The sequence below is a fragment of the Caretta caretta genome, chromosome 2 (assembly GCF_965140235.1).
Source record: "Caretta caretta isolate rCarCar2 chromosome 2, rCarCar1.hap1, whole genome shotgun sequence".
Lineage (NCBI taxonomy): Eukaryota > Metazoa > Chordata > Testudines > Cheloniidae > Caretta > Caretta caretta.
The window spans coordinates 50,612,289-50,639,969 of NC_134207.1; the positions used below are offsets into that span (position 1 = coordinate 50,612,289).

The 27,681-nt window shown below is 45.2% G+C and overlaps 1 long non-coding RNA gene across 1 annotated transcript in view; it reads right to left on the bottom strand.

Moving 5' to 3' along the window:
* LOC142070984 (uncharacterized) overlaps positions 1–27,681 on the bottom strand; it is a 132,871-nt gene that overhangs the window by 43,833 nt on the left and 61,357 nt on the right. The window lies entirely within an intron of this gene.

Genomic DNA, 27,681 nt, shown 5'->3' on the forward strand with positions numbered 1-27,681 from the left:
AGCTAGTTTTGCAAACAGACTTCACGCTAAGGACCCTGTTCAGGAAAGCACTTAAGCACACTTTAAGCACACATGTAGTACAACTAAACTCAGTGGGTCCACTTATGTACTTAGTTAACCATGTGCTTAAGTACCTTGCTGAATTAGAGCCTAAATAAGTGGTTAACTAAGACCCTTCCATGGTGGACAAAGTCTATGAACATCCTAAGAGACTCTTCCAAAGAGGACATATTTGCCCAGAAACCATTTAAGGACTGGGTTACACTGAAAACTTACATTGGCATGTGAAAAATCCATACCCCTGAGAGACATAGCTATGCCAGCCTAACCCCCAGTGTAGAAAGTGCTAGGTTGGTGGGAGAATTTTTTGCCTCTCGAGGAGGTGGATTAACTACAGTGATGGGAGAACCTCTTCTGTCACTGTAGTAGTGACTGGGTACACTGACATACTACAGTGATGCTACTGTGCCACTGTAGTGTTTTAAGTGTAGATGTACCCTAAGAGTATGGACATCTTTTGTAAATTACCAAGATATTAGCAATATTCTCACTTAAACACTCTTCTGTTCTGAAAAATTCTACTGGAGTGAGACATTCCCTATAATTGAAATATTGCTGGGACTGGTAATATGGGAGAAACTTTTAAAATGTGACCACTGTTGGATGAATTTCTTTAGTTACATATTCACCAACCTCTTACAGGAGATCAAAAGAAATCTCTGTAATAAGCAATAACCTTTGAAATGCCCAGTAAACTGAAAATGCAAATTGGGATAAATTTGTGGATCAGGAACTTAATTAAAATATTGTAACTGATAATTTTATAAGGATGTTTGAATTAGAAGACTTTCATGATGTCCCTCATCCTAATGACGGGTTTTTGCATATGAACCGAGTCTCCTATAAAGAGTATAAATTAAAGTTCTACAATTACCCAGAGTGGACTAACAGACACTCACTGACCCTAGAGACATGCTGAGACAGTGTAGTACTGGTAAGAAAAATACTGACCTTTCTGCCATGTAAGCTTTTATTCCTGCTTAATAAATTTCTGCTAAGAGATATTTTTATGCTGAATATGGGATATCTACGTTTGTATGTTTTGTAGGCTTCTTTCCTTCTTTCTCTAATACACTGAGTTTTAATTATTGTATAACAGGCTGAATTTGTAATTGCTGGGGGTTGTTGTTGTTTTTGGAAGTGTTCACTCTCCGATACTTCTGAATATAAGAAGTCTAACCTTGTTCTCACTTTTGCCAGTATAAATCAGGAGTCATTTAACTGAAGTCAGTGAAGTAACATCAGTATAAAAACTGGTGTGAGTGAGATGAATAGGAAGGCATAATAACTTCTGACTCCCAAGGAGGCAGGAGTGGGTTAGGCTCTCAAACCCAGATCATAGCTATTTGGGGTCCTAAATCCATCTATTTAATAAAAAGTTTCAATGAAAAATTTCTGACCAACTCTTCTGGTCAGGAACTTTTCAACAACATGTTTTCTCATCAGAACATGCTAATTTCTGAAATTAGCTAATTTCTGAAAATTTCTGATATTTTTGTGGGAATGTATCAGTTTTCAGCAAAATTTTCCCATAAGCTGGAATTTCTCTCTCATCAAAATGAGAGAGCAAGACAGCATGTCTGCCAAGGTTCAAGTCCCTTCTCTGTCTACATCATATCGGATTTGAACCTGGGTCCCCCCTCATCCCATGTGAGTATTGTAAGACTATCATACCGGCCTCTCTGTTCCCTAGCCTAGCCAGCCCCCTACAAGGTGCTCTGGCACACTTGGGGTTCTAGGTGTCACAGCTCCAGCCAGGCAGCCCCTCTTGGCCACTCACCACACTGCTGTGAGGGGATCCAGCTTTTGAATCTCCAATTGTTTTAAGCACCAAAATCTGAATGGAGCCCAGGCACTGTCCCTATCTTAGTGCCTCTGAGCACACTCTTGGGGTGCAGCTCTTCTATTTGGTGTCCCCTCCTAAGAGTTTAGTCCATACACCCTCCAGAACCAGTGCTACACTCTCCCCTTTGCTTAAACAAAGCCTCTTATATGTTTCATTCTCAAAGAGAGTGAAACTGAATGCAGGTTAAGTTGAATAAGTGGAACTTCAATAAACCCTGTGTGCCGCTCTAATCCATGTGGCTGAGTTGCTTCCAGCTTAGCTCTCCATGTTCCCTGATCCATTAATATACCCTCAACAAAAATCTCTCCAGAGAATATGGACTCTGACTCCTGTTCCACTGATTATGATACATCCCAGAACTCCACCCATAGGTGTGAGCTTTCTGGTTTACCTGTTCAGAGGGACACATGACAAAGATATTCTATGAAAGTGCATATGCTCAACACACCCACCCACACCTACTTTGCCCAAGATTATAAACACTACTGTTTTTTCTGTAATACCACAAGAAACATGGTTGTCAGTTCCGTGGGTGCTCCAGAGCTGGAGCACCCACAGGAAAAAAATGGTGGAATAAAAACAGCTCCTCTCCCTCCCAATCAGCTCCTCTCCCTCCCCCCAGTGCCTCCCGCCACCAGTGACCCCGCTGATCAGTGCATCCCCCTCCCTCCCAGCACATCCCACCCACCATGATCAGCTGTTCTGTGGCATGCAGGAGGCACTGGGAGGTGAGGAGCAAGGGCGGGGCATGCTTGGGGAAGTGGGCAGAATGGGGCAGGAAGAGGTGGAGTTGGGGCGGAGTGGGGGTGGAAAAAGGCAGGGTGGGGCACAGCCTTGGGGGAAGGGATGGAGTGGGGGCGGGGCCTGCGCCGGAGCTGGTGGTCAAGCATCCCCCAGCACATTAGAAAGTCAGTGCCTCTGACAAGAAATACCCAAACACATAAAGCCTACATGCATTTCCCTGCCTCACCACTCCAGAGCATTTTGTGGGCTGGAGTCAGGGTCTTCCTGGGTCATCAAGTGTTGCAGTGTGGGGGTTGAGTTTTGAAATATGGAGCCTTCTCCACCCAGCTCACCTCCTCTGATCTTGGCTGGCCTGTCTCCTTCCTTCCTTCTGACAAAACTTCCTGTGCAACTCTCTCAGTCTTTCCCCTGTGAGTCCTTTTATAAGCTTTCAGTCCCTCAGTCAGGTGATTCCTAGATCACTGCTTAAGGTAATCCCAGACCTTTACTAGCTGAATTTGTTGCTAGGCAATTTCCCCCCAACAAACCAGTTGTCCTGGTTGCGAGCCAGTCTGTTGTCTAGGATTATAATAGAGGATCATCCTGAGTTAATGAGCCTGTATTGTCAGCCCTGTATCACTACCCATTGGAATTTCAGTCCAACATGGAGGTAGAGAGGCAACAAAGAAGGTAGCTATCCTCCACAATTAAAATGGAGTTCACATCTTGGTAAAGACACATACAGAGAATTCATAATTGTTCACAGAATTCATAAATAGTACAGATTTATTCCCCAAATTGTCCCACTAGCGCTCTAAGTTTTTTAAGTAATTCTTATGGAATCCTATTGGTTTCATCCCTATTCAATTCTATAGGACTTCTCCATGAAGGTATTTTTGGAGAGGTGGGGTAAGTGTGGGAGCCCTGTTCCCCCTCTCATAGCTGGGAACATATAGATAATTTGAAGGTTCTGAAGTGTATAACTTGCTCCTATAAATGGGAACAGTTCATCTGATTATAGATCTCTGTTTTGTACTGTGTCTAAGGGACACTTGTACACAATGTAGCTGAATCTATACCCTGAGGGATGTGGTGGTGTATAAGCATTGATGAAAAGGGAAAACAACCCTGGCAAACCACAAAACCATAATATATGCTGTGTCTGATGTATTTATTTTACAGGAGTAAAATCTATAGAAATATGAGTGCAAACAATGCATAACTAAGCCTACACTATTACTCGCTTAATATTTTTAAAGTGCCTATTGCCATGACATTTTGGTGATATTTATAATAATTTGTTTTATCCATTTTATTGATTTACTGAGTGCCCATCGGTGCAGCAGTTTAATTAAGAAACATAAACTATAGCAATCTGCCCACAACAGATATCATGAATAAAGCTAGAGCCAGCACATGGCATATTACAGCCAAATATATATGCAATAAATAACAAAAAATCAAACAAGGCTAATATTACAAGTATGGAATCGTACTCTAGCATGTGGCAATCACTTTGCTCCATCTGTTATCCTCATATTCTTTATTTATAAAAAACATTATACACATGTACTCTATTAAAGTTCAGTTATAAACCCACAAAACAAGGTAATTCTGAGTTTAGGCTGACCCTTAATTGAGCCTTTGTGTTCTTTAGATAACAACACATATCAAAATCCTACTTTTGATGGTAATTATGGGAGAAGAGTTAGGGCATTATAAACACTTTTGAAAATCCCACCTTCTAATCTGCTGAAAAACAGCAGTACATGATGACATCAGGAAGTGTTAACATAAACATGTCAAAGCAGGAACATGAATTCCAGGGAAGGAGAGCAACATAGCCCTTAGTTGGCCAGCAGTTTCAATCCAGTGACTTCAATTGGACAGTTCACACGAGAAAGCCACATAAGATTTAACCCTTAGCTTTTCTATTTCTATATTCAACGCTAACTACAGCAAACACTTCTGGGTGTGTCATAGAACCAATCTCTAATAAATTTAAAGTCACTCACACACTGGAAGTTAAGAGCCCAATCCAGCAGCCTTTATGTATGTGAGCAACCCATATTCATGAAAGTAATCCCATTAAAGACAATAGGATTACTGTGTAAATAGGAAATACAGGCCAGATTTGTAAAGGTATTTAGGTGCTTTAATAGGCATCTACTGGGATTTTTCAAAAGCAGTTAGGCATCTAATTCCCATTGATTTCAATGGAAATTAGCCACATGAGCACTTTTGAAAATCACACTAAGCAGCTATCTGCTTTCTGTTGACATTTGGATACACTAGAAAATCTGTCTCTACAGCCATAATTAAAGATTGCAGCATCTGGTTTGGCAATACAACAAATCATAGAGTTGCACCATTTACTTTCAAGTCATATAGGTTTGTGCCTCCTTTGTTTTGGTAGCTATTTTCAGAAAGGTACCATGTTATTTTCGACATCCCTATGGATTGGCATTGGAATGCCATCTGGTGATCTTCTACAAAGCATTGTGACTGCCTATTCCTGATCTCTTTTCTGAAAGAATGTCAGCGTGTGAATTATATATTCCAATTTGTTTTAATAGCTGGAAGAGGCTGAATGAAGGTAGGCTTTGTACTATTTTTATGAGTAATGTAGGAAACTGCTCAAGGTGAGTTCTGAAAATTTAGAATGACTTTGATAGTTTTGGTGCTTAATCATGTCAAATAATGTTAATGTGACAGACGGGTGCATTACAAATTCTTTTGTTAAGGAGACAGTCCTTTTTTCTTTTTAAATTATATTTGAAAGTTTGAGTCTAAAACAAAAATCTTTGCTCAAAATTCACTCCATTTAGTTTTCAAAGGATATATTTTCATTTCATTTCTACATTTTGTAAACAGTAACTTTATAATTATTCAATATGATCCAGTACTGGTGAATATCAGCACCAAGATGGGATTGAACTAATTTTGATTTTGATTTAATCTGACATGTCAGGAGCCTTGTCTCAACATGTGTTACTTTGTAATCTATTAATTTGTGTCAGTAGAATGTAAAAAGCAATTTTATACCTCTAGTAAAACCTTGACTACGTAATAGAACTTAAACACTGGTGCAATTATTTCATTTTTGTTTGAGTGACAAATTAAAACTGACAAAGGAGAAAGAAAATTAACAAACTTTGAAATGGAAACATGTACAGGGGAATGGATTAATCTCTATATCCACTTGCCATCATTCTGTTTCTCAGATAATCAGGGAGAAAAAAACATAATAAAGTAGGATGAACCCAAAACTTCCACAGGACATGATTACACTGCTGTTGAAATTAAGGTTCTGTCTTTCCCATATAATCTCATTTATAAAGGTTTATAATTCAGCCACAAATATTCAGTGTGGGCTGAAAGGTGATGCACAAAGTAATCAAACCAGGGTAACTTTTTGAAGATTCCTCAACTGGAAATGGCTTCTGTTGGATGAATTGTAACTACAGTAGGTACATGACATTGTTTTGGGATCACTGCTAGTATTTGCAAAGTTTATTAGATTTTTAGTTATTATTTATGTCAATGTGTATGATGCCCCTTATGGTTAGTGCACAGTTTGGTCTCTCATGTTGACATTCACTATCCTTAAATGTTTTTTGGGATGGAGTGCCATCTTTTGAAATTCTTACTTTTGGGGAAAAATATGTTACTTTTTGCTCTCTTATCCAACTCCAGGTTTCATTCCTACTTGTCCCTATGGGCAGAGATTTATTGCTCTCATTTGTTGCTAACACTTGTTTCTGTGACTCGGGAAAACTGTTCCATACTTTAGGAAAGCCACTTGATTTTTGCTTTTCCTTTATTCTACATTTTACTGATCCGTTCACCTTTCACCCATCATTTTCATTTTCATCATATGGAGGATGGTTCATGCTTTACGGTCAATTCCCTTTCCTGCAGTAGGACTATTTCACTATTTACTTCATTTATAGATGGGGGGACAGGCCTCCATTTGTTTGAGGAAAAATTAACAGTGGCCAGCAGGGGTAAATACCAAAGTGGCTAGTTTTCTAGCCTCCTCCCTGGGACTCGAAGCCTCATCTCCATCATACACTCAGGTCCCAAGGGTCTCAGGCAGCCTACGCACAGCTTTGCTTGGCTGTGTGCTGCTCTAACATTCAGTCACAGGGCTGTTCTCTGACTAACGTGATTTTAACATTTGTTTTTATGGTTTAATTACCTTCCAGACAGTGTGCTGCCTCACTAGCTATAATCATGCAGATTACAGTCTAGATGATTTAGGGTTTACCTTTCCAAACAGATTTAGAAAAAATAACGGCATGTTCAATGAAGGAGTAACAAAGAGGACAGGTTTCAAAACAGGAAGGAAATCACTCGGCAAAGGTTATAAACTGTGGGTTGTCTGATGAATTTTAACAGACTATTAAGTGACTAGTAACCTTAAGTTTCCACATAATTAATTGTGCACCTAAATTTGAGTTTCTGCATTTTGGTCAGCTAAATTATACTTACATATCTATACAGACATAATTTAATGCTCCGTTGTTACTATCCTGTGGCATCTAGGGAGTGGGTTGATTACTGTTTCAATCAGTGTACCATTTAAGAGTAATTTTATTGGTATCCCCGAAACTTGTGTTGTATTTTCACTGCACTCTGATTAGCTGGTATTTTTCTCTCGAGGACAGTATGTTCTTTGGTTAAAAAAATTGAAGTTTAATAAAAATCCAGGTCATTTGTTATTGCCAAGGCCTGTTAAAATTTGTTTTGTTTTGATTCTTGATTACACTAAGTATATGATTCAAAATTCATTGTCAGATAATGGTAACAGTTGATAGTTTTTCATTTAAAACAACAGCATTTTGCCTTAGAGCAAGCTGCACATTTTAATTACGTATCATTCTGCCAACTGAAAACATGAACAACAAAAATAAATCACTCTGCTGCTTAGGCAAGACACTGTCATTTCTTGTAAAAATGCACAAGTTAGTTATCTTTGGGTTTGAAATAAAGGAGAAATAATTATGTCAAGCATAATAACCAACTCTCGGGGTATTCTGAATTTCTTAATACCGTATTTGCGTGGCTAAGCTTAGAGATCACATGACTCTATTTTAGGTAGACACATACTTCTGACCAAGGAGCACAGATATTGTAGATCTGATGTTTTCCTTGTTTGACCTACTTCCAAAATGGTAGGTGACCCCATCTTGTTTGTTGTTAACCCAGGAAGTTCCACCTCAGAAATGGGTTCTTCCTTGAATTAAGTTATGAGATAAGTGGAAATAATATTTTCTAGAGACCGTAATTCTGGGGGATAATGCGATAACACATTAGGTTCCAACTGATTTGGAGCATTCACAGGCATTTAAGAACTTGTCAGAGGTGGCAAGAGGTCAATAATTCTGCCCATTGCAATTCTAGATAGATCGTTATGACTTTCAGTCCTTTATAGAGACTGAAAATACCAAGATCATTAATGTAATAGTCCTTTTCATCATCACCACTTTTCTATCATCTGTGTAGTCAGCAATAAGACAGTGGCAAGACTGTCTCAAGTGCCAATTCAGAATGGTCCGCTAGTACCGCAATGAAGAAGTCACATTTCTAGAGCGGCTGCCGACTGCTTGGCTTCAGAAATTGAAGTCCTACTGGAGATGCCTGAGTCTCTTTGTGAAATTGTACAAAGTAAAAAGAAACTCTCAACATAAGCTTGTTCATTTTAAAAAATAAGAGAAGTTAGCTCTCTTAAAGAGTATTGGATTTATAGCCCAGTACCCTTAATTACGTAGCCACAGAATAGATATGGCAAGGGCAGCAGTGCAAGTTCTCTTGACCTGCCCACAAAGGTGCTCCAACCTATAGGTGCTGACTTTTGTTTTTGCTGGTGGGTGCTTTTGAAGAGGTGTGTGTGTGTTCAGGGGGAGGAAGGGCACTGCCAGTTTTGGAGAGAGGCTATTTTCAGCATATTTATACACTTCTTTCATATTCTAGTTATTGAGTGTGTCTATAATTGGTATCTTTACTAGTTTAATAATGATTAAATTGTTATGAACTACGTAATTACATTATCATGAATTACAGTATATTAAAATCATTGCAATCACCCACAAGCTGTCTTCACTAACGTTCCAGTTTAAATACATTATGTCTCAATCTTATTTATATCTAGTTACCTGGTAGGGTCTTGATGTACGTTAAGGACAGCTACATTATTCAGTTGCATCTGTCTCACTGATTACTCGAGATAATTTTTAAGTCTTCTGAAGCTGAAGAATGAGCATTCCACAGTTCAGGATGATACAGACACAGTGGAAAGATTCTTATAAAGTTGCAGTACTCTGGAAACATGGCCAGACAACTGCAAATGACTCCAAGATCTCTTTCCTGACGGGTAACAGCTAAATTTAGGGATACAATGTTCAAAAGTACTTAAATAACTTGGGAGCCTAAGAGAAGTCTGGCAAGAAAACGAGAAGTTTGTTTCAGGAAAAGAGTTTTGTTCTGCATTGGAATGAAACCAAGATCTTTGAAAAAGAGAGAGAGAGAGAGAGAGAGAAATATTTGGAATTGGCTATCCTGGAGGTAGGTCTCGTGCTCTCAGATTTTGATCAGAAATTCCATCCTGGGCCCAAGAAATGTTTCCCAATGAACATTTTGTTGAAAATCGATGTGGTGCCCAGAAAAGTTTTGGTTTCTACTAATCAAGACTAATTCAAACAAAAATCTATTTAGTTGAAAGATTCCTGACCAGTGCTACCTAAGGCCATTTTAAATTTTGTCTTAGCCCATTATGGTTAGATTCATAAAGGAGACTTAGGTGCCTACGTGGAAAGTTTAGATTATAAAAAACCCTGCTCAGCCATGGCCTAACCTTGTTGGTTTCAATCCCTGAGGTACCTCAATTTCTGTTGGTGGGCATGTGCACAGCCACCTCAGTCCTGACATCATGGAACATCCCAGCACCTTACTTTCATCTAAGCCTTGATGGGATTCACATATTAGGTTCCTATCTTGTCTATAGGGTCTAATCTTGTATGCGTGCTCAAAGCATGCCTTAGAGCATGGCTGCTGGATTAGGTCCTGCATAAAACACTGGTGTTGGTGGTCCTGGTCCCCTCACGCCTAATAGCCCAATGGTTAATGCCATCATCCATTATGTTTGTTTTCAATCTGGATCTCCCACATCATCCTAATATGCAGCAGGGACTTTAAAGTCTCCCAGATATCAAGTGAGTGCCCTAACCACTGGGGTTTAGGGTATTCTGGGATGGCATCTCTAATCTCTCCTATTGAAGTTTATTCCAGTTTGTATAAAATACTTAAATAGTCATTGGAACACAGACTTGATTACGAGTCTCCCACATCCCATGGTGGAGTGTCCTAAGCCCTAGACTATAGTCAATCTCTCTCAGGTCCAATGAATATTTAATAACTTTGCTATTCTAGCCATCTCTAAATACATGTACATGCTTTAGTCATATCACTGAGCTGTCTATGTATCCCTTGACATACTTATCTCTTTTCTAGGTAACTGTTACATCTGTTTTATTACCTATTTTAATGATATCTGCAGCAATGTTAGAACTAACAGGATGACATTCTTTCTTGTATAGGAGAGGTCATCAAAAGTTTAGATAGTGGTTAACAATCAACATGTTTCTGTCTATAAAGAGATAGGAGGAAAATGTTCAAGACAGCATTTCCCTCATCAGATTGAGTTCATATATTTTAGAAGCAGAAGTCTTTAAAAGAATCATGGACAATTTTAATGGGGTTAAGGGTCTCATTGCTTTTAAAGGTTCTCAGCAGCTTTACAGACAACTTAATGTCATTTTTCATTTGTGATGTATTATGTTCTCTTAGGAAAATGGAAGTTAACACTGAGGACTTTGGAAAGACATTTAATTTCACTCTGAGGAAAGACATTTCTTCCCTATATAGTGCCATTTGTTTTAATTTTGAACATATATTTATTGGTTTTTCATAAATTACTTCTGTATAGGATGGTCTCCTTTTAAGACTATTAACACATTTTGTTTGGAAGTTTAGTTATTTGTAATTCTACCCACCCACCCCCATCAAGGCCCCCCCAGAAGCTCTCTGCAGTTTTTAGAGTTTCTCTACATTAAACAATGAAGTTATTATTTTAAACTATTAAGACCGTCTCAGGGACTAATCCTTAAAACCTTTTTTTTAAAAAAATACAAACCCTGGTTGTCGTTTAATTTTGAATTCTATGTAACTATAGGATAATAGTCTAATTCAATGAAAAAAATGGGAAAGGAATGAAAAATCATAATTTCTATTATTTATTTTTGCTCAGTAATTCCACTGCTCCTCCATAGACACTAGAAATACGAAGTGTGTCTGACATATATTTATTTTCTGCAATACTGAATTGGCACTTCGGAAAGCAACAGACTTCAGATACTATTTACATGCAAAAAACTTCACTAATGTGGCATTTAGGATGTAAATGCTAAACAGTGATTTGTACTCCCGATGTCTTTCCAGAACATGAGAAGTTAATTCACAAAACTCAAATGTTCCAATACCAGGAAATACAGAGTTAAAGGGACACTTCCTCCATGATCTTAACTCTGCCCTATCTGATCCTTGCCTTAAGGAATCCCTGAGGGAGACTGCAACATCTTACCACTCCCTCAGACTTTTTGCCCTGGCCAATCAGCAACAACTCCCCAGATCAATGAGGGGCACACTGAGAGCCCTTTGGAGCGTACAAATGGGAGTCCTGATTTGGAGCTGAGATGAGAACATGGAGAAAATCAGCTCTTGCTAGGGCGACCCCCATCACCTTGGGCCATAGGTCCAGGGAGAACACGGTGGCCATCCCAGCCGAATGAGCACTAAGGTGACTAAAGTATACCCCGTCCCCCCCACTCCAGCTGACAGCTAGCCTTGGTGGCCAGAGCTGTGTGGGTCGCCTGCAGGAAAATCACAGAGTACCCCCCTCCCAGAGGAAGGAGAGCACCTGACTCCTGCAGAGACCCTTCCCTACAGCCCTGGGTGTTCAAGGTAGCCAAGATGGTCGGTCTCATAGTGAGAGCTGGGGAGGATCCTCGTGGACAGGGGTGTTGGCGGCTCCCAGCAGCCTTGCAACAATCCGTGACCAACCCTGAAAGCCAGCAGGAAAGTTGCGGGCCCTCCAGTAAGCCATGATGTCTTGCCTCTCTGTTCCCCTCCCCTTCTGCAAAACAGCCCTCACAGCCTGGAGGATGAGATGGAAGTCCCCCCAGTGCTGGAGAGCAAGCTGCACCTTACCCTTGAAGCCATGGGTTTCCAACAGGAAGCGACACCGCTCATCCCGTAGCACAGTGGCGAGAAGGCTCACGGACCCGCTGCCATCCTCTGGCTGGGCCCCTGTGACTGTCCTGTGGTCCATGGAGACAGGCAAACAGGGGGTGGACCCCTGGCTTGGTGCCTGTAGTTGTGGCACTGCACAACCCATCTCCATCTCTGGTAGGGGAAGGGATGGCAGAGGGAAGAAAGCAGCCCCTAAAGGGTCGGAGATAGGAGACATGAAAATGGCCCCCTGAAGGTTGTCCGAGGACAGGGGAAATGAAACAACTCTGGAGGCAGCAACGATATGGGGGGTGGAGGGGAAGGAGGCGGGCAATACGTCACCAGGGGCAGGAGTGAGGCTGGGGTTTGGGCCTGGAACGGAGGCGGGAGAAGGGACGGGGCAAAAGTGGGAGCGGGATCCCTGGCAGTTATGTCACCAGGGTGCGGCACCTCTCCACCAGATTCAGGGGCCAAGGGGGCGGGGATGGGAATGGGGCCCCTACCGACAATGGGCCTGGGCACTTCAACAAGCTCGGTGCGCACAACCACGGCGTCGGGCATGGTTGCATCAGGGGCAAGTCCCCCAACCGGGAGGAGAGGCGGCCGCCTTGCCTCAGAAAGGGGCACACCTAAGTGGAGCCTGGCCACTCAGCACCAGCTGTCGCCACCAGAGGCTTGGCAGCCATGAGCAGGGTTCCGTCTGTGGCCAGGCAGATGAACGAACCCAGGAGTGCCCCAATGTCAAGAGCGGGGGCAGCAGCCTGGGGCAAGGGGGAAAGAGGAGGAGAGGGAAGCGTGACCACGCCACCACCCAGATTGAGGCCCGCTGGCAAAGGGTCATCCTCCCCCCTGGGTGATCGAGATCAGACCCAAGGCCGTGATTTCCTCAAAGATGGAGGTGAAGTCTCACCCCACTGCCCCAGAGTCCTCCCCACTAGCAACCGAGGCAGCGATTGTCTCAGTGCCGACAGGGTGTGTGTGGGGGGGCACAGGTAACAAAAGGGCTGGGGGAGCTCCATCTGAGGCCACCTTGGGAAGAGACTCCGAGAGGGGGGAGGTCCCGCCCCTCTCCGCTGCCATGGAATTCCAGGCCGGCTCCATCTGCTGAGCTTTATCAGGGGGAGCAGCAGAAGGCTCAGCAGTGGCGGCCCCCCTCATGGTCTTGCGGGGCGCCTCCCTCCCCACCTCCGCATCGAGGGGGAGGTTCTGAGCCTGAGTCTTCCTTTTGGTGCGTTTCCCCTGCATGAGTACCCAGCCCTCCGAGGGCCAGCCAGTAGGGGCGGGGCCAGGGAACAAGGTTCCATGGGTTGGGGTGGCAAGGGGTGGACAGCAGAGGGAAGGGAAACCTCTCCCTGTGCTTGGGCCCTCTCTCTCGCCCGGCAATGGACCTGCCACCCTCTCCTCCATGGGCCCCACCAGACTACACATAATAGAGGCGGGGCCCACCTGCTCATCTGGGTATGATGAGGGGGCTTCCCCCAGGGCCTGAGCGGAACCAATGCAGAAGGAGGAGGGGCAACTATGGGAGCCGGGCCACCAGGATCGATGGTGATAGCAGGGCCAGCACCCTCCCGGGTCTTGGGTGTCCCATGCACCCCTCTGTACCGGGCCAAAGGGAAGACCCTCCAGATGTGCCCTGTCGCCCGACAGAGGTAACACCAGGCCTCCCCCGAGGAGTAGTGAACCCAGTAGTGGGCCCCCTGGAAGGGCACTAAAAAGGACCCCTTGAGCCCTACCCCGTCACGTGCTGCCAGTGGCAGTTGAAGTTGGACCTGCCAGTGGAAGGACAGGACTTGACAGAGGGTGGGGTCCTTGCAGCCCAGTGGGAGAGGGCTGATATTGGAAATGGGCTTTCTCAGGGTGGAGAGGAAGGGATAAAAGGGCAGCGTTGGCAGGAAGGGCAGGGCGGAGGTAAAAACCACCCATACACCCAAGTCCTCAAGGGGCTCAATGGGAACATATATGCCACCTACTGCCTGGCCCTTCTCCACTGTCTTCTGGGCAGTGGCCTCCAATGCCAGGAAGAAGATAATCTTTCCATACATCTTGGAGGCCACCACCATGGCTGTGGGCCCCGCCACCTGCGCCAGCAACCGCACGTAGGTCTCCACATGGGGCGAAGCAGGTACCAGGAGGCAACGGATGCCGTGCTTCCTGGTCAGGGTGGGGAAGAGACCCTGGCTACCAGGGATGGAGCTGGAAGTGATGGTTGGGGCAGATGATATGGTGGCGCGTGGAGGGGCTGTGGCCACCTGGGTTTATGGTCTGGGAGCCATGGATGGAACACCCCCAAAGCTGGAGGAGGGAACAGTGGGGTGGGGGGCATGGCAGACGATGGGGCTGCAGTGGGGTGGGCAGCCCCAACCACGGGGGCCTGTGCCTTCTGGGTGGGGTCCTTGCCCTTTTTATTCACTTGGTCCTTTTTACCTTCTGGGGGGTCTCCCCCAAAACGGAGAGGATAGTGGCCATGGCAGCGGCAGAGTCCAGACCAGTGGTCAAGAGGTTGGCTGCTGGGAGAGATGGCGGACATGGCGGGGAGGGGCCCACAGAGTCAGTGGGAGGGGCTACACCCACAGTTACCCCTGACATTATATCAAGGGCGGGAGAAAACACCAGAGGGAGCGGGAGAAGGGAAACATAGGGGAAAGGCCTACCACTCCTCTCCGCTAGGCTGCAAGCTGGGAAGGAGGGTGCCAATGGAGTGGGAGCATAGGCATCGACTTCCCCCCTTTCTCATGGGTGCTTGACCCCCACCTCTGCCCCTGGCCCCACCCCCACTCCACCCCTTCCATGAGGTCCCGCCCCTGCCCTGCCTCTTCCCCACCCCCATTCTAACCCCATCCCCAAAGTCCATGCCCCAACTCTGCCCCCTCCTTGCCAATATTTCAACTACTTCCCCAAAAGGCCACCCCAGGCCCGCCTCCTCCCCTGAGCGTGCCATGTTACCGCTTCTCCCCCTCCCTCCGGGAGCGTGCTAATGCTGCCCAACAGCTGTTTGTTGGTGGCCAGGCGGGAAGCGCGGGGAGGTAGGTGGAGGAGCGGGGATGCAGTGTGCTCAGGGGAGGAGGAGGAGGTGGGGTGGGGGGAGCTTGGCTGCCTGTGGGTGCAGAGCACCCACTAATTTTTTCCCATGGGTACTCCAGCCCCAGAGCACCCACAGAGTCAGCACCTATGAGTGCTGGGGAGGGGCAAGAAAGGAAGGGAAAGGGAGGCACAAGCACTGGCCCAGGTGGGGATAGCAGCTCCTCTGGCTGCACTGGGAAGGGGGAGGACTACAGTATCATCTAGGCAGAGCGAACAGTGTGGGGGGGGGGCAAAAGCACTTAGGGAGGGGGCATGGGTGCACAAATGAGATAGACTGAGCTGGGGAGAGCAAGGGAAGGTAAGGGAGTAGGTTGACAATGGGGCAGGGGTGGGGCAGGAAAATCACAGTGGGGGAGTTGTAAGAGTGATGGCAGAGCAGGCAACCAAACTAACACCCAGAGTTTGGGGTGGGACAGGCAAGATAACAAACACTGAGGGGCCAGGATGGGGCAGGCAAACTAACAAACACTGAGTTAGGATAGGCAAACTAACAGAAAAAAAAACCCCTCCCAAAGGGCTAAGGCAGGAGAGGGTGGAGGACAAACGGGCAACAAGGGGTGGGCGGGGCAGGCAGCAAGAGGGAAGGGGCAAAGTGTGGCAGGGGCACTGGTGGGCACAGCAGTGGGGGTGGGGAGGACCAGCCAAACGTAGCTGAAAAAGGGAGGGCAAATCCAAAGAGGGGGGGAAGAGGGGCACGTGCGCCCATGTGCGCTTCTGATTTCTCAGTCTTTTGCTTGCTGCTGCAAACAGTCCCAGATGGTAAGCAGGAGTGAAGCAAACAGCCACGTCGAGGGGCGAAGAGGAGGTCCCAATGGTAAGTGCAGTGGTGGTAAGTGCAGCTCCATGCCTCTCCACCTTGCTCCCCAGCAAGGGAACTTGCCACTACCCCAGGAGCAAAGATGTTAAAAGTCACTCAGTTCAAGAATGACAGGTTTCAGAGTAACAGCCGTGTTAGTCTGTATTCGCAAAAAGAAAAGGAGGACTTGTGGCACCTTAGAGACTAACCAATTTATTTGAGCATAAGCTTTCGTGAGCAACAGCTCACTTCATCAGATGCATACTGTGGAAAGTGTAGAAGATCTTATTATATACACACAAAGCATGAAAAAATACCTCCTCCCACCCCACTCTCCTGCTGCTAATAGCTTATCTAAAGTGATCACTCTCCTTACAATGTGTATGATAATCAAGTTGGGCCATTTCCAGCACAAATCCAGGTTTTCTTACCCCCCCCCCCCCCGCACACACACACACACACAAACTCACTCTCCTGCTGGTAATAGCTTATCCAAAGTGATCACTCTCCTTACATTGTATATGATAATCAAGGTGGGCCATTTCCAGCACAAATCCAGGGTTTAACAAGAACGTCTGAGGGGGGGAGGGGGTAGGAAAAAACAAGGAGAAATAGGCTACTTTGCATAATGACTAAGCCACTTCCAGTCTCTATTCAAGCCTAAGTTAATTGTATCCAATTTGCAAATGAATTCCAATTCAGCAGTTTCTCGCTGGAGTCTGGATTTGAAGTTTTTTTATTGTAAAATAGCGACTTTCATGTCTGTAATCGCGTGACCAGAGAGATTGAAGTATTCTCCGACTGGTTTATGAATGTTATAATTCTTGACATCTGATTTGTGTCCATTTACTCTTTTACGTAGAGACTGTCCAGTTTGACCAATGTACATGGCAGAGGGGCATTGCTGGCACATGATGGCATATATCACATTGGTGGATATGCAGGTGAACGAGCCTCTGATAGTGTGCCTGATGTTATTAGACCCTGTGATGGTGTCCCCTGAATAGATATGTGGGCACAGTTGGCAACGGGCTTTGTTGCAAGGATAGGTTCCTGGGTTAGTGGTTCTGTTGTGTGGTATGTGGTTGCTGGTGAGTATTTGCTTCAGGTTGGAGGGCTGTCTGTAGGCAAGGACTGGCCTGTCTCCCAATATTTGTGAGAGTGTTGGGTCATCCTTCAGGATAGGTTGTAGATCCTTAATAATGTGTTATTATTGTTGGATAAAATTAACTTAGGCTTGAATAGAGACTGGGAGTGGCTTAGTCATTATGCAAGGTAGCCTATTTCCCCTTGTTTTTTTCCTAAACCCCCCCCCCCCCCCAGACGTTCTTGTTAAACCCTGGATTTGTGCTGGAAATGGCCCACCTTGATTATCATACACAATGTAAGGAGAGTGGTCACTTTGGATAAGCTATTACCAGCAGGAGAGTGAGTTTGTGTGTGTGTGTGCGGGGGGAGGGGGTGAGATAACCTGGATTTGTGTTGGAAATGGCCCCCCTTGATTATCATACACATTGTAAGGAGAGTGATCACTTTAGATAAGCTATTACCAGTAGGAGAGTGGGGTGGGAGGAGGTATTTTTTCATGCTTTGTGTGTATATAATAAGATCTTCTACACTTTCCACAGTATGCATCCGATGAAGTGAGCTGTAGCTCACGAAAGCTTATGCTCAAATAAATTGGTTAGTCTCTAAGGTGCCACAAGTACTCCTTTTCTTTCAGTTCAAGAACAAACCGTCTCCACAATGTCCCCTCTTCCTCCTCCTCGATGAAAGCAGCAGGCTCCAGTGCAGCAGTTGCCAGCCAGCCAGCCAGGGGAGACCCAGGGAGGGTGGGAGATGGTGTCAGTCGCTCCACTCCAGAGGGCGGGCAGGCCAACAGGGCCCCCTGCACAGTAGCAGCCAGGGAGAGAGCTCCAGCCAGCAGGACAGCTAGCAGACTGGCTGGGCGCTGGAGTGGCATGGAGGGAACTCCCATTGAGCCAGAGGGGAGGAACCCCTCACTGAGCCCTAGTGGAGGGAGCCAGGCTGTCCTCATCCCTCCTGCCGGAAGTCAGTGGGTGAGACAGGAAGTAGAAAAGCAGGTCTGGAATCTCAGGTGGGCAGCAGCCGTCAGAGGAGCCAGATGCTTGCTGCTGAGCTTGGGGACCGCTGCAGGGGCGCTGAGGACTGGTCAGGGCCACTGGAGCCATATGCTGACCAGCCCACGGAAGAGTTTCCAGGACTGCTGCAGGCCTTCTACCCTGGCAATTTGGAGAGCCCTCTACAGACACAGGTACAACCCCAGGGAGAGTTAAGAAGTCCCCAGGAGCAGCTGACCCTAGTCTGGCTGCAGCACTGCCTGAGCTTAGGTCAGTGTGTTGCAGTCAGGATCCCTGCTGACCCTGTGGCAGACCACTCTGCGACTGTTAGGGCTCTGGTCTGGGATGCAATGGAGTGAGTGGCTTGCATCCCTCCCTGCCACCCTAGCCCCCTGGGGTGGTAGTCTCCCTCTCTCAGCCAAGAGGCTACCATTTGTCAGCCATCCGCTGGAGCTAGGATGCCCAAACCTTTTGTTGCTCAGCCCTGAACAGAGGCCTGATCCATAGATCTTGATTGTCCCACCCTGACTAAGGGCCTGGGGCTACCTAGATGCATTTGGTGCTCAGCCCTGACCACAGGCCTGAGCTATAGACTCATTATCCCACCCTGAATAAGGGCCAGGGCTACCTGACTATGTCTGTTGCACACCTCCGAACACAGACCGAAGTGATAGATTCTTGTTGCCCCACAAATTCCTCAGTAGGAGTCACAGTAGGTGACTTGCTGAGACGTAGTGAGGCGGAGTGGGCTCCCGCGAACCCAGAAGGGGAAGAACCGTGCTGCTAAGACACTACAGGCATTGAACTCAGAAATGGTTACAAGAGAAATAAAGAGAAAACATTTTCTAGTGATAAACTTAACAAACTAGACTCAGTTAAAGGTAAAATTTTTACCACATGCTCCCAGCAACAGGGCTGACCAAAGTCCATAGGCTGTTTCTTTTATCTTCTTAGATAGAGAAGAAAGATGAATAGGGAATGAGAATTTGGAATAGTTTTGCCCTTCACTTTTATAGTGCAATCACCCTTTGTAATGCATTTTTCTGAGAGTTACCCCTACAAAAAGTTCATTCCCACTGTGAGGAGAGAGACAAGGATTCTGGTGGTGAAAGAGGTTACATGCTGTTTGCTAAAAAGCAGCTCTGCCTTGTCTCCTTCTTGCTGTCTCAAGTACCTTATTTTACTATTTATATGTAACTGATGTAAACACACTTTCCTTGTTTAAGATAGGCCTGCTTGACCATTTCTGCCTACTTAGGGCTCTTGGGGTTTGAACTTGTACCACCAACATCATTTGGAGGAATTCATAACTGCTGCTACACACATTTTACCATGATGTTATTGACCAGCAAGTTATTTGTTTTCAAATGATACCTCACAAGGCACATTTTGTACAAAGCTTATTACAATGGTGTATAGAGTGTAAATACAGAGGTGCATTCAATCACAGGCAGATTTAGGTTAGATATTAGGAAAACTTTTCTAATCATAAGGGTTGTTGTAGAATCCCAGTAATTGGAGGTTTTTAAGAACAGGTTGGACAAACACCCGGCAAAGGATCGTCTAGGTTTACTTGGTCCTGCCTCAGTGATGGGGACTGGATGATTTCTCAAGGTCCTTTCCAGTCATACATTTCTATGATTTTACTAAATCTGTTTTCCCTCTCCCCTCCATGTTATTTCCACTTTGCCCTCAGTAGAAGAAGAATCTGTTTGTCCTAAGCAAAAAAGAAAAAAAAATGTTGCATTTCCCCCCCATTCCATTGCAATTTCCATTCCTTAAATGCCCATTGTAATTTATCTTCTCTTCTCTTCACTTCTCTTAGAACTAAAACATTTAAATCTGTCCATAGAACTACATAATTGATTTTCTTGACATTTTTCTGCTCCAAAAATTACAACCAACGGTTTCTCATAGGATACTCTATATACCAAGTTCCATCCAAGTAGGAACATCCATGCCAAAATTGCAACTCCTTGGCCATATATACTTAGAGTAAAAATGCTGAGAAACCCTTTTTTCATGGAGAGACAGATTCTGGCTGGCCTTCAGCTGGGAACCTGTCTAGAGTCTCTCTCCTCCCTGCTTGTGCAGGACCAAAGAGAATTGCAGATCCTCTCCCCACCACTGCCTCACTTACTACTTTTATTAGCCAATGTGTGAGATCAGCATACAGAGAGGGGTATGCAGCATCTGATGGAGTGTAGTCATGTCAGAGTCCTCTGTGCACCAAGGAAATATTCTTATTTCTGTTGATTCCCCTGTGACAGCACTGCCTGGCATTAGGCCCTAGAAATGTCCCTGCAAAGCTCTATCTGTTTTAGAGATCACCAGTCACCCATCACCAGTACTATCTGAGCACCTTCCATTGAAAATAAAGAGCATTAATGAAGTCCCTAGTGGACTCCATGGAGGTAATGGCTCTTCTTCCTTTTTGAGATAGGTTTCAGAGTAACAGCCGTGTTAGTCTGTATTCGCAAAAAGAAAAGGAGTACTTGTGGCACCTTAGAGACTAACCAATTTATTTGAGCATGAGCTTTCGTGAGCTACAGCTCACTTCATCGGATGCATACCGTGCATTTCCAGCACAAATCCAGGTTTTCTCACCCTCCACCCCCCCACACAAATTCACTCTCCTGCTGGTGATAACCCATCCAAAGTGACAACTCTCTACACAATGTGCATGATAATCAAGTTGGGCCATTTCCTGCACAAAGCCAGGTTCTCTCACCCCCTCACCCCCCTCCCAAAAACCACACACACAAACTCACTATCCAGCACCCCCTCACCCCCCTCCCAAAAACCACACACACAAACTCACTATCCAGCACCCCCTCACCCCCCTCCCAAAACCCACACACACAAACTCACTATCCAGCACCCCCTCACCCCCCTCCCAAAAACCACACACACAAACTCACTATCTCCCAAAAACCACACACACAAACTCACTATCCTGGATAGTGAGTTTGTGTGTGTGGTTTTTGGGAGGGGGGTGAGAGAACCTGGATTTGTGCAGGAAATGGCCCAACTTGATTATCATGCACATTGTGTAGAGAGTTGTCACTTTGGATGGGCTATCACCAGCAGGAGAGTGAATTTGTGTGGGGGGGTGGAGGGTGAGAAAACCTGGATTTGAGCTGGAAATGGCCCACCTGATGATCACTTTAGATAAGCTATTACCAGCAGGACAGTGGGGTGGGAGGAGGTATTGTTTCATATTCTCTGTGTGTATATAAAGTCTGCTGCAGTTTCCACGGTATGCATCCGATGAAGTGAGCTGTAGCTCACGAAAGCTCATGCTCAAATAAATTGGTTAGTCTCTAAGGTGCCACAAGTACTCCTTTTCTTTTTGAGATAAAAGTTCTGCATGGGGCTGGTTTTTCTAATTTTATTGATCCCTTTTATTGGGTTCCTGAGTTTTTTTTAAAGCTGATTTGTTTTAGGTTTTGGTTGGTTGGGATTTTGGGGTAGAAGGGTTATCAGTGTTGTAAGTAATTTTTTATTGAGCTGTGTAGTCTGTTGGGGGGGGGGGGGAGGCTCCTCCCCCTCCAGGTCTGTGGACAGCCAATCCGCCTCACTATGTCTCTGGGAGGTCGCCTGGCATGAGGAATCATGTGGGGAGGGATAGCTCAGTGGTTTGAGCATTGGCCTGCTAAACCCAGGGTTGTGAGTTCAATCCTTGAGGGGGCCATTTAGGGATCTGGGGCAAAAATTGGGGATTGGTCCTGCTTTGAGCAGGGGGTTGGACTAGATGACCTCCTGAGGTCCCTTCCAACCCTAATATTCTATGAATCAGCGGGGCAACGGGAAACATGAGTGCAGGTCTGTGATCAGTTACAAAGTCCAGCCCCTAGTCAGGGCAGGGCAGCAAAGAGTCTCTGACTCACGCTGAGCAGCAAAACAGTTGAGTCTCCTAACTCTAGCGGAGGGCCAACGAGCGCAGGCTTCTTGCCAAAGAGAGGGGGAGCAGTCCCACCCACTCCACTGCATCCAGGCCCAGGGCCCTAACAGCAGCAGAGCAGTCTGCCACTGGGTCAGCAGGGATCCTGATGGCAACATGTCACTTGCCTGCCTTGCCCCAAACTCTCAGTGTTAGTTTGGTTGCCTCCCCTGCTTCTGCCTGCCCACCTCCCAGGATTTCAAGTAGGGCCTCACTAAAATGCCTTCTACTTGTGCTTACTTAAAGTCTCTCTTTGTAGTTAAATAAACTTGTTTTATTCTTTAATTAAAACTAACTCAGTGTTGTCTTTAAACTGAACAGTGTGGGCAACTGCATTTACAGTAGCAAACTATTGTATATTGATCCCCTTATAGTGGCTGTAGCAAAGCAAAGCCTCACCAGTGTGGCTCCTCCTGCCAGTTGTCTTGGGAATTAGCTCTCCAGCCTAAAGAGTGCCTCTTACTGGCCCTGTCTTGCCTGTGGCTGGCCCCCATGTCCCTCCCAGTCCCCAGTGCAGTTTACCTTGGGGTTCTGCCCCAGCAGTACCCCCACCATGCTCTGGGTCTCCTCTCCAGGGGAACTCCCAACCCTCTAAACCCACCTTGCTTCAGTGGCTACTGCCAGTCATCATCTAGTCCCTGCTCACTGGGGCAAACTGCAGTCTGTCATGGCCACTCATCATTGGCAAGGAGGTTGGACCAGCTGCCTCTGCCTAATCCTGGGTGGCACCTCTGCAACCCAATTACCTGTTTTAGCCTTTAGCAAGGCCTGCAGCCTGGAGATTTGCCAGGCTGGAGCTCCCCAGCTCCTCTGGCCTTTCCCCAACCCTGCTCTACTCCTGGTACCCTGATGTCCCAGGAAGCCAGGTCCTTCTCTCTCCACAGCAAGAGAGAGATTAGCCCAGCTCCTCCCTGAGCCCTTATAACAGGGCCAGGTTTGACCTGATTGGGGCATGGCCCCAGCTGTGGCTGCTTCCCCAATCAGCCTAGCCTTTTCTCTCAGGAGCAGGGTAACTGCCCCGCTACACAGGCAACAGACCTAATATACCTGGACTGTCCAGGCAACAGCTGGACAGTGCAGAACACATGTTTGGGGGGTTAGGGGAATCCAGGACTGGGAGTGCATTGGGGTCACCCTGAAAATGGTAAACAAGGCTGGTGAAAGCCAGAATGTGACTGACGCGTAGCAGGCAAGCTGCAGCAATATAAAGACACTCAGGGCGTTACCTGCATGCTGGAAGGCTGTTTGTGAGTGGTTCAGGTGGGAGCTACAGCAACAAAGCATTGTGTGGCAATGAGCTTTTAGGGTAAGGGTGACAGCCCCTTACTGGTATGGATTGCACCCCAGAATGTCATACTCCTTTGCTGTAGATTAAGCCAATTGCTACTTGTTTTCCATGTCCATTCAAGGCATGGCAATTGATCATCATGCACTTTATAACAACCCTTAACATATCTGAAGACTGTTAGCATGTCCCCACTCAGTCTTCTTTTCTCAAGACTAAACATGCTCAGGTTTTTTTTAAACTTTTCCTCATAGGTCAGGTTTTATCCTTTTTGTTGCTTTATTCATATGATTAGAGTATATTTCTGCGCTGAACTATTAAAAATATTGAATGCAGTTCCCCTTCCCCACCCAATTCAGTCGCAGTCTGCTTTGTAATTCTCTTCCACTCCAATGGCAGCTTTTAGGTCAATGCAGTTGTGCTGGCCAGTACAGGGGGATGAACCAAAGACCTGCGTGTTCTACATTCACCTGTGCAGTCAGGGGAGTAATAGCCTGTAGATGCTGCGCTCTCTCTCTCTCTCTCTCTCCTCTTCATGATGGGGTGGGCCAATGCAGGGAGTTCACAATGTGCTTCTTACTTGCCTGCATGGGAGTGTTAAGCAGGCCACAATATAGTCTTAAAAGATGAACAAATTTGGGGTGGAGGGACAGCTCAGTGGTTTGAGCATTGGCCTGCTAAACCCAGGGTTGTGAGTTTAATCCTTGAGGGGGCCATTTAGGGATCTGGGGCAAAAATTGGGGATTGGTCCTGCTTTGAGCAGGGGGTTAGACTAGATGACCTCCTAAGGTCCCTTCCAACCCTGATATTGTATGAACACTGACATTAACTGCATCCAGCTGCAAACAGGAAGTGGCAGACCCCTTCCAAAAAGGAAGTAGAAACAAAGCCTCCATGGACAAATGTTAATGCTGAAAATAGAGCTCAACCCTTACGTGCATTGTCACAAGGGAGTGCTGTATTTAACACTACCCTATTATGCCTCCTTTCTGGAGGTGTTGACCTCCATTATGTTTTTAGTTTATTTAAGGCAAGTATATCTATCCAAAGACTTATTATATCAGTTGTGTTTCCCCCTCTCTCCCTGGATGGTAAATTCTGCTCTATTTACTCATATGAGAAAGCCCGGTAAGTCTATAGTAATATAGCAAAATATTGTAGTAATATGGCCCAGATCCTGCAATTGGATCTGTGACCCTATGCCTGGATTGAACTGACAGAGGGTTTTGTCCATGCAGATCAAACTGCAGGATCAGAATTTCTGTCTGCCACAATTAATGTGAAGTGTCAACTGGCTACCTGGGATGAAGATCCCTTGCTTAAACTTAGACTAAGATCCACAATCCTTCATCCTTGTTATTGGTTTCTGCAGAAGGAGCTAAACTGAAGTTCTGCATGCTTATCAATAAAAACAACACTGCAGGCTTGATATATCATTTTGGTTCTTAATGCCCAGTTAGTACACAATCCTCCTCTGCTCACAACAAAATTCACATCAACTCAATAACCTCGCTTAAAGAACAAGGACTACGGATTGTGCTGCTAGGTGGATAAGATTTGCAAACAGATTACAATTGAGGTCATGAAATTAATTTCAACACAGCTTACTCTAGCAGTCTGAGGAGAGTAATTTTTGGGTATTCTTATTAGTGCTGGATATAAACCTTAGCCCCAACAGTGAAAGATAAGAGATTAATTTATGTAGGCACCTAATTCCCTTTCCTATTAATGAATTTAGAGTTAGATGTAATGCAGTGTTTAGCATTATATCTGATTTGTAAACACATTGTGCACACTTAGCTGGACTAAGTTTTAAAATTTTTAATAAAGTGCTCTATAAATGTCATTATTAATATACAAGTTGGACAGACAATTAAGGAGAAAATGCATCCACTATATAGGTCACAGTCTAAACAATTTATAACAGTTACAAATATTTTATATCAAGGTATATGTAGGCTTTGAGAGATTGGATTTATCAATAAATGATGATAAACATTGATTTCATCAAGCACACACAGTCCAGCAAAAAAAATATTTCCATCTATAGTAACTGAAATTTACAGATAAGCTAACAAAGAAAAATGCTGCTTGGGAACTTTTTAGAGTCAATATCCAGTGATTTAGACTTTTGAATTAAGCTTATTATAAATGAACTAGTGATTGAATAGTAAAAAAAAAAAAAAAAAAAAAGGATGATTTGTTGATTTAGGGATATATAGAAGGGTTTATAAAGCCCTTTAAGGTTTTAAGGAAGAGAGGAAGTCCTCCAGAAGTGTAGGGAGCCCACACTTTCTGTCCCCTCTAGATGCAGTGTTTGGTTCCCTGTGACTAACTTCCTCCTGTGAGAAACAAAAAAAGTCCAGTACTGGACAGTCACAGCCCACACCTACAGAGGACATTGCTAGCTCATAGCTGAACATAGTTTGTTAATAATTAAAGGTTTATCTTGATACAAGGGTGTCAGAGTCTTCCCAAAAGTGGGGGGCAGGGCCTCCACCCCCTGTGACCTCACCCCTCCTTTTCCCCCCAAGGCCTTGCCCCCAGCCAAGATGGAAGCCGGAGCGGGGCTGGGTAGTCCGTGCCCCGCCCTGCCCAGGGTGGTTGGGGCCAAAAGCAGTACTCTGCCCATGTCCCTGCCCCCAAGGCCCTCTGCCTAGGGCAGGTGCATGGATCCGCTCCCCACAGCTGCCCGCGCAGCCCTCCTCGATTGGTTGGAGGAGGGGCATCTTGGAGCCACAGTTTGGCCATGATAAGAGCTGTGCGGGGCCAGGCAGCTGTGGGGAGGTCTGTAAATGGGAGGTCCCTGGCCCCCTGCCCCTCCCCCTTCTGGTACAATTGTCTTGTTACAGCTCTGCTCATTAGTAAGATATTGCCTGTTACCAGGAGTGGAATACACTGCCACTGGCAGACCTAGTGAGAGAGGTGACAGTGAAATGGCTGCTAAGGAGCCTGTGCAACTTCATGGAACTCTCCCACCAGCCCTGAATATCAGGGGGAATGCTGAAAGTGCCTGGAAAAGGTTCAGACAGCATTTTCAGCTTTATATAAAAAGCTACAGGGTCAAATAAACTGGAGGATGAGCAAAAGATTGCTCTGCTCTTAATACTGTCATGCACAGGAGCCCCAGGTGTACATAATTCATTCCATGAAGACGGTGGGATGGAAAGAGGAAAGCATTACAGAAATAATGGAACTGTTTGAAGATCATTGCCACTTCCTGATCAGTGACTGGATGGACCCTAAGGAGCTAAACAAGCCCTAAGGAGCCTATAACAAGTGAACTATTGTCTGATATGGCAGGAGCCAAATTCTTCAGCAAGTTCGATTCATCTTTAGGATTTTAGCAGATCCTCTTGGACACAGAGAGCTCCATCTTTCAACACACACTGATAAATATTGCTTCCTAAGACTACCTTTCATGATATGTTCTGCTCCAGAAATATTTCACCCTGCAGTTAGCCAGATGCCAAAAGTCTAACAGATATGAAAGTAAAAAGAAAAGGAGGACTTGTGGCACCTTAGAGACTAACAAATTTATTTGAGCATAAGCTTTTGTGAGCTACAGCTCACAGTGTGCACTGATGACATAAGAATTTGGGGCAGCTGTCACTGAACCTCAGGAACAATTGAGGAGGGTGCTGTAAATTGCAAGAGCTAATATCCTTTAAGAGAATAAAGCCAAATATCAATTTCAAACAACAGAAATATCGTGCATGGGAGAGAAGACTGACCTCAAAAGGATTCTTGCCTGATGAATGAAAGATTCAGGCAATAACGAACATACTGAGCCTGAAGATAAAAAGGGAATTCAAAGGCTGCTAGGAATGTTGAATTATGTCAGCAAATTCATACCTAGCTATATAGCTCACACAACTAACCAAAGAGATCTCCTTCAGAAGGTCACTGAATAGCCATGGATGCCAGAGCATAAAAAAGAGTTCAGTGATTTAAAGCACATTCTGACATCTGCTCCAGTGCTGCAGGTTTGTTTGATTTTTTTGACCCACTGCAAGATGCCAGATTCTCCACAGATGCCTCAAAAGGAGGGCTGAGAGCAGTACTGTTACAGTGTAATGGAAAGGATTGGTTGCCAGTCTCATAAGCATACAGGGCTATGGACAGCATTAGAAAAGACATATATACAAGCTGTGAAAAAGAGACTAAATTTGGTGTATGAAAGTACAAGATTTCACAATTTTCTCTATGGCCAAAGCTTCAAAGCAGAAACTGATCTCAAACTCAGCTGAACAGAGTAGTAGGAAGTTTTATTACCTTAACTGTATGTAGTTTCTGTTCATAATATAGGGTTTATTTTGATGCTAGTCTTGCTTGTCAGGAAGAGACTACATATATTATATTCACTAGTACATGATTTACTTTGTCGCCTCTCTAGTGCTCTGTGTTCATTGTTTCTTAGCGACTGCTACATCAGATTTGCTTAGATCACAAAGAAAGGATTCTGGGCAAACTCAATCTAGACTCTGAAACTGTATTTTATGCCATCACTAGCAATAAGAATGTGACAAAAATAGAACCCAATTCTCTCTCCCCTAGCTGTGTTGGCTCTACAGT